The 6,090-nt window shown below is 35.1% G+C and overlaps 1 protein-coding gene across 1 annotated transcript in view; it reads right to left on the minus strand.

The window, feature by feature from the left end:
- GPAM (glycerol-3-phosphate acyltransferase, mitochondrial) overlaps window positions 1-3,554 on the minus strand; it is a 73,935-nt gene extending 70,381 nt beyond the window's left edge. Inside the window, exon 1 of the mRNA XM_003755368.4 lies at window positions 3,287-3,554. The gene's annotated coding sequence lies outside the window, so the exon portion shown is untranslated. The remainder of the gene's footprint in view (window positions 1-3,286) is intronic.
- Window positions 3,555-6,090: the final 2,536 nt, after the last annotated feature.

Here is a 6,090-nt window from a genome sequence, read left to right on the forward strand (position 1 = left end):
GTTGTTGTTCTATAAGAAATAATAAGCAGGCTGATTTCTGAAAAGACTTATGAACTAATGCTAAATGAAGTGAAGCAGAACCAAGAGAACATTATATACAATAACAACAAAATTATGTAATGATCAATTGTGATGGATTTGACTCTTTTCAACAATGAGGCAATTCAAGGCATTTCGAAGAGATTTGTGATAGAAAGTGCCATTCACCACATCCAGAGAAAGAACTATAAAGAACTATTCAGTATAAAGACTGAATATGGATCAAACTATAATATTTTTAACTTTTTTATGTTGTTGTCTGTTTGCTTGGTTTTTTCCCCTTTCTCATTTTTTTTCCCCTTTTGATCTGATTTTCTTTTATTTGCTCAGAGTAACAAATATGGAAATATATTTAAAACAATTGCACACATTAATCTATATCTGATTGCTTACTGTCTTAGAGAGGGGGAAAGGAGACAGAGGGAGAAAATTTGAAACACCAGGTTTTGTGAAGGTGCCTTTTGAAAATTATCTTTGCATGTATTTGGAAAAAATAAAATACAATTTAAAATAAATAAATAAATATTTTTAGAGGACAAAAAGAATCAAAAATTATTCAAGTATCACTTTTGAACATGAAGTCTCCCCTTCCTTCTCCTTCCCCCTCCAAATATTATAGACTTCCCCCCCAAAAAATTACCTTGTATGTATTTCATACACATTTATGTGTGCACAAGTTATCTCCCTGATAGAATGTAGCCTTCCTAAGGGTGGGAATTGTTTTGTTTTTGTCTTTGTATTTCCATAACCTGTATTGTCATTTGCATATAGTAGGTTTAATAAAAGTTTGTTGATTATCAGAGAGAGCTTGTGATTGGTAATTGGAAGCAAGACTAAAAATCAAAGGGCAGAAATTATAGAAAAGAAGTCTGCACACGAACTTCACTGAAACTACTCAAGTAGAAGCTGAATAAAATCACTTATCAAAAATGCTGAAGAGATCACTCCTGTCCCATTTCCATAACTTGCATTGTCACTTGTATGTAGTAGGGTTTAATAAAAATTTGTTGATTAGCAGAGAGAGCTTATGGTTGGTAAATGGAAGCAAGACTAAAAATCAAAGGGCAGAAGTTATAGAAAAGAAGTCATATCCAACTCTAAAGTTCTATATAAGCCTAATCCCTATGTGTTCTGGAATCTTATGCTTCCAAAAGTAATTAAAATGTAATGTCTGTGTCATTTCTGCTGCTGAAACATCTGATTAATAACAACAAATATTTCAAATGGGACTTGCTAGTCTTAATAATCTTGAGAGTTTCACTAGCAAAAGAGGCTTATTAGTAGCACTGTCCCATTTCCTATCAGAAAGAATAATCATTTTACCTAAAAAACATTCCCTAAAGAAAAATGGCTCAGAAGATATATTTTTGCCAGAATCATAGCTAGAATTCTGGGGCCTCAAGTTGATGCAGTAGAGGAAGGAAAAAGAATACATCATAATCTAAAGAATTGTTCCAGACCTGATTTTTCTCTAACTTAATGGGAGGAAAAGAAGCACCCCAATTTAGCAGCTGAATCCCTCTTTGCCCAGGGGAGAAAATATGGTGAGATGCCCCTGAAAAATCCCTTCTTTTCTGAGGAAATGATATCCACAGATGTATACTGCCCCTGGAAAAATTGAATCACCTCAAATTAAGTCACTTTAAAGACTCCATATCCTTATGTGGAAAGTTATTCAAGGGATAGAACTACCACCCATCACTTGTGTTAATCTGTGCTGCCCCTCTCTCCAGGATTATATTTGGTCTTAAGGAACAGCATCACTTCAGCCACTGGAGCTATGGTCTATTTCTTAGGCTAAGATCGATCTATCAGGGAGCTTGAGTCTCCCTGTTTCCCCAAGCCTAATTCCTTATATTGTCACTTGGGACAACAGGCCCTTGCCTATCAAACTTAAAACCAATGGGGAAAGTTTATCCTGGAAAGTAAACATCAATTTAGTGAGAACACGTTAGTCAAAACAGCATATGCATAATGAATACAGGACTTGCAATCATAAAATCCCTTTGCCCTCTATTTCAGTACTCTGGGTCAATGGCCAGGTTCCTTAACCTAGTTAGAACTCAAATAATAGCAAATAGGAACTCAGGAAAAAACATCAAGGCAAAACAAAACATGACAGTCAGAAAATGTAAGTAAAAGAATAGTGATTTGAATGATTGCTTTATAACTCTCAGAGCATAAAGAATTTGTTGAAAGTATCACTTCATATGATGCCCACAAAAACCCTACTTTTTTTCCCTTTATATTTGTAATATTTATTTCCCCCCAAGCATCTTTTAAAAATGTGAACTCTCCCCCTTCATCCTTCCTTTGCATAGTTTCAGTTATCAGGTCACCTATAAGAATTTCAGCTTTCATCAAAGAGAAAAGCCTTTAACATAGGTTTCTGGCCAATTTCCTCACCCACTTAAAATCTGAAGCTTAGAACATGGGAGAAATGAAAAGAAACACATTTCAAATAAAATACAATTCTCAAGTGAAATAGGAAAGCAGAATTTAGAAAGAAAATTCAGAACTGGGAACTTTTCCCAAAGCATCTCCAGGTTATGTTTTAATAAGTAAAAAGCACAAACAGTCACATTTGCATCCCTCATACATTAATAGATAGGTTAAGTATAAAGAATTAAATTTATCTTTAAGAAGTAATATCTTTTTTTCCCTTCAGAGATGCAGCCATGAAAAGCAAACATCAAGAAGGAATGTATACAAAATCAGTAAGCTTAAAGCAAGGGTTCTCACCCTTATTTATGGTACAGGCCCTTCCAGCAGATGGCTGAGGCCTAAGAACTCCTCAGAATATATTTTTAAATGCAAATAATAATAATAATAATACGCATAGGATTATAAAGGAAGTCAATTACAAAATCCTCCAAATCTTTTCTTAAAAAACCAAATTCATAGACCAGATTAAGAATCTTTAGCTATAGGAAAGTTTGCTAACCAAGAGAATAGTAAAGCAGACCTTTAGAGCTTAAATTGGCCATAGCTTATTTATTTAGTTGTCTTTCCCAAGGTAAACAATATACAAGAAAGCACACTGACTTTGCCATTGTCATTTTCAGAACCCAAAAAGGGATCTGGATGGCCAGAAGTATTTCTAAGCTCTTCTAAATCTAACATCTTCATTTTTCTCTTCTATTTTTCTGACATTCAGATGCTAGTATCTAGCCCTTTGAGGCCAACGGGAGTTTCCTTCATCCATCCTCTTGACAACTCAAGAAATAGAACATTATAGAAAAGTTACCTGGCTGCTCAGATGTTGAAGGTTTTTGCAGGTTTTTTGCAACTGGTTAAATCACAATTAGCAAGCCCACAGCCCTGGAGAGACCAACACTGGCCAAGGAAAGCCTAAAAGCAGGAACCTTGCTCTTCTGGATGCTTACTTGTGGAGTCAGGCTGATAGGCAGTGGTTCAGGGACTTATAATGTTCTCCAGTAACCTCAGAAAAAGTCTCTTTGATGACTGCAAGCTCAGCAGGCACAAATGCCCCAACCAGTGCTCTGTTTTGAAACTGAGCAGGAGGAGGAAGGTTCTTTTAATCAAATAATAACCAGCCAGAGATAAGATATGATAACTCTCTCTAGTTGGGCCAATCACAATTGCCCTTCCACCAGGAAGAACAAACAAGTCCAAAGCTTCTGGAAAGAATATCAAGGCTTGTTATAATTTAATGATGCAGCAGATGGTGTCTTCTTTACTTCTTCTTGGCCTGGCCTGGTGGCAAGATTTCTGGAGCAAACACTAGTATCTATTCCCATCCCCCTCCAGTCTGGAAGAAGTTCCAACTCTAGTAGTCAAAGTCTCATGCTTTATACTGTCACTTGGGAATAACATAAATTTGCCTATCAAAATCAAACCCCTCAGAGGAAAGAGAGTCACTGCTAACTGCTAAGTTCATGCTGTTCATTACTTTAGTAGGATAATAGATAGTGTTCAAATCATGACAGCATAAGCATAGGGAATACTAGACTTCAATTTATATCATTCCATTACCCTGCCACTGAAAAGTTGAATACAAAATGAATCTTCTTTCCCACAGACTTGCATTATAATTTCAGAGATATTGAAACTTCACTTAAAATTAATTGTTAAATGGCAGAGACTTTAAACTTTCCTAAAGGCAATATTTTATGGTTATATCTGGGTTTTTTACTTGCAAAGCACATTCACACATATTGTCTTATTCATTCCATAGAAGTCAGACAAGAAAAATGACTACCTACAAAAGTACAGGAAAAGACATATATTTATGTACTTAGAAAATATGTGGATTTGTTTTGATATACTGTGCTAATTGGTTATAAGTATTGTTTTCCTCTCATTTTATTTGGAGAGAGGGGTTAGAGAAAGGAGAAAGCTAGAGAAAAGAGAAGGAAAAATTGTCATTGAAACAGCTGAAAAATATTCAGAAGGAAATTTAAGATGAAATACAGATAAACAGAACAGTTATGAAAGTCACATGTTGAATTTATTTTATATTTTTTAAAAGAAAGTTGCATGTGTGTGTATGTGTGTGTATGTGTTCAGAGTTTCATATATAATATTTCTCTTTTACCTGGAAATATTCTATTTTTGGTGCTCTTTAATTCAGATTATTTTTATTTAAAGAATCATGGCAAACAGATCAAATACTATTATTTTTATTTGACAAATGATCAAATGGAGATTTTACTTGCCTTAAATCATACTGATTATAAATTACTGAGCTGTAACTGGAGCCAAAGTTTCTGAATCCTAAATTATGACTCTAAATTCTGTGGATATGTGCTACCTACATACCTAAATATGCCAGCATACACAGGCATAACCCACAATCTATGAATGTTTATGTTTAAAATTTAGTGTTCTTTCAATTAAATTGGACTGAACTAAATTGAGTGTCTTCTATATGTGAGTCTATTTTCCCCAAGGACCAAGGTGGTAGAAAAGGAAGTTTGCTCTGGTATTGAGGAAAATATTTTTCTGCTATAGTTTTGTTAAATCTTTTCATCAAATATCCCTAAATATTATTGCAGTGCTAGTTATTGGATCAATTACTGATATAGAATGGGATAACCATCCACTTGTAACGTTCTCTCTAAAATGTAATGTTCTCTGTTGAGGTTTTCTTGGGGTTTCTGGAAGCAACCTCCAGCTCAGTAGTCACCACACGAGTAGCCAGGGGTTAAAGTCCAAATCCTTTATTATCTCTTTCTTCTATCTATCTATCTATCTCTCTTTCTATTTTCTTGTCTCCTTTCCTGGGGCCCAATTATCTTTCTTAAAGGCCTATCTCTCTCCTTGGTTCCTAGAGCTTGAGCTCTTGCCTGTCTTCTCTGGCTTCTGAATTTCCCAAATCCAAAGGTGTGTGTTTCAGCCTCCAGCCACCACTAATGAGGACGATGGAATGAATCTGTCTCAGCCTCCAAGAGCTTCTAGTGGGCTTGTCTTTTTTGGCCCTGAGAGCTTCTGGCTTATATGCTCTACAATGAGTATAAATAAATCATTTTATCACTAAGAAACCATTATTTATTGTAGGATTAAATCAATGCTAAACTAGATTTAACCATTGTCTCCTCAATTCCACGTAGTACCTTGTTTCAAGTTCTGACCATAAATCCCACTAATAAAGAAAACTGGAAATTTGGGCTCTAATTAGAATTAATTAAAAAAAAAAATAGTCCACCTGAATATTCTTTTACCTGCCTAATACTGGCCTCCAGTCTGTTTCCATTAAAGGTGTGATCTTCCTCTCCACCCCAATAACCAATATAGAAAGATTTTTCAAAAGGATTTATTGTAGTTTTATGTCTTTTTCTTTCTTCCTCCCTTTTATCTCCCCTCTTTATTTCCCCTTCATCCCCAAAAGTGATATGTAATAAATAAGGAAGTGGAAACACCCACTTTCAAAGAACCTTTCAAAGAATTTTCTATCTACTCAAAAGCAGAAGCACAAAATGAAGGTAGCTCAGTTCTTAAGAACTAAAATATTCAATCTGTTCTCTCTCACTCAAAGTAAGGGTGAATTCCCAGTCCACATCAGTCAGAAATGAAGCAAAGTGAAGTCGA

The sequence above is a fragment of the Sarcophilus harrisii genome, chromosome 2 (assembly GCF_902635505.1).
Source record: "Sarcophilus harrisii chromosome 2, mSarHar1.11, whole genome shotgun sequence".
Taxonomy (NCBI): Eukaryota; Metazoa; Chordata; class Mammalia; order Dasyuromorphia; family Dasyuridae; genus Sarcophilus; species Sarcophilus harrisii.